Source organism: Canis lupus, chromosome X (assembly GCF_011100685.1).
Source record: "Canis lupus familiaris isolate Mischka breed German Shepherd chromosome X, alternate assembly UU_Cfam_GSD_1.0, whole genome shotgun sequence".
Classification (NCBI taxonomy): Eukaryota; Metazoa; Chordata; class Mammalia; order Carnivora; family Canidae; genus Canis; species Canis lupus.
In genome coordinates, this window is record NC_049260.1 from 80,478,831 (window position 1) to 80,480,618 (window position 1,788).

General features: G+C 48.1%; 1 pseudogene; it reads left to right on the forward strand.

Moving 5' to 3' along the window:
* Positions 1–409: 409 nt before the first annotated feature.
* On the forward strand, positions 410–1,436 carry LOC106558453 (annotated as a pseudogene).
* Positions 1,437–1,788: the final 352 nt, after the last annotated feature.

Genomic DNA, 1,788 nt, shown 5'->3' on the forward strand with positions numbered 1-1,788 from the left:
TTATTCCCCCAGGATTATTGCTTATCATTTGTTATTTAAGCAATAAATCCATTTCTCAATTAATCTTTACTCTTAACCACACCATTAGAGAATTATTAAACACACCATTAGAGAATGAATGCTCACCATATGCTCTTTGTCCTCAATCTTCTTTTGAAGTAATCAAATGTACTCACTTCCTCCTCTTGTCTTCAACATCAACACCCATTTTTCCTCACTATCCCTTGGATTTCATATCTGTCACTCACCCTTGCAATCCCAGTCTTTAATAGTCTATGTGGTGCTATACAATGTTGTTTTACTCATGTACCTATGTAATTTCTGAAATTACAGATAAAAATAGCTTTCAGCTCTCTGCTCCTCCCCTTTCAACAGACAACTGCATCTTCTGGTGCAGTGCCAGCCGCGTCCCTGAGACACGATGGTGAAGGTCGGAGTGAACGGATTTGGCCGTATTGGACGCCTGCTCACCAGGGCTGCTTTTAACTCTGGCAAAGTGGATATTGTCGCCATCAATGACCCCTTCATTGATCTCAACTACATGGTGTACATGTTCCAGTATGATTCTACCCACAGCAAATTCCATGGCACAGTCAAGGCTGAGAACGAGAAACTTGTCATCAACAGGAAGTCCATCTTCATCTTCCAGGAGCGAGATCCTGCCAACATCAAATGGGGTGATGCTGGTGCTGAGTATGTTGTGGAGTCCACTGGGGTCTTCACCACCATGGAGAAGGCTGGGGCTCACTTGAAGGGCGGGGCCAAGAGAGTCATCATCTCTGCTCCTTCTGTTGATGCCCCCATGTTTGTGATGGGTGTGAACCATGAGAAGTATGACAACTTCCTCAAGATTGTCAGCAATGCCTCCTGCATCACCAACTGCTTGGCTCCTCTAGCCAGTCATCCATGACCACTTCGGCATCATGGAGGGCCTCATGACCACCGTCCATGCCATCACTGCCACCCAGAAGACCATGGACGGTCCCTCTGGGAAGCTGTGGCGTGACGGCCGAGGGGCTGCCCAGAACATCATCCTTGTTTCCACTGGCGCCACAAAGGCTGTGGGCAAGGTCATCCCTGAGCTGAACGGGAAGCTCACTGGCATGGCCTTCCGTGTCCCCACCCCCAATGTGTCAGTTGTGGATCTGACCTGCCGCCTGGAGAAAGCTGCCAAATATGATGACATCAAGAAGGTAGTGAAGCAGGCATCAGAGGGCCCCCTCAAGGGCATCCGGGGCTACACTGAGGACCAGGTTGTCTCCTGTGACTTCAACAGAGACACCCACTCTTCCACCTTCGACGCCGGGGCTGGCATTGCCCTCAATGACCACTTCGTCAAGCTCATTTCCTGGTATGATAATGAATTCGGCTACAGCCACCGGGTGGTGGACCTCATGGTCCACAGGGCCTCCAAGGAGTAAGAGCCTCCTGGACCACCAGCCCCAGCAAGAACAAGAGGAAGAGAGAGGCCCTCAGCTGCTGGGGAGTCCCTGCCCCAACTTAATCTCCCAACACACTGAGAATCTCCTGACCTCCAATTTACATCCTAGACCCCGAGGAAGGGGAGGGGCTTGGGGAGCCCTACCTTGTCATGTACCATCAATAAGGTTACTGTACCCAGCCAAAAAAAAATAGCATTCAATTTTGTAGATTTTCCAGATTTATCTCTTTGTTTAGTTGAAAGTATCATCTTTCATAGGGGCATTTACTAATTATTTTAAAAGTACAAATGCCTTTCTTAAAATATTGACCAAATATTAGTCCCTAAAGGAAATCCTAATCAGTTTC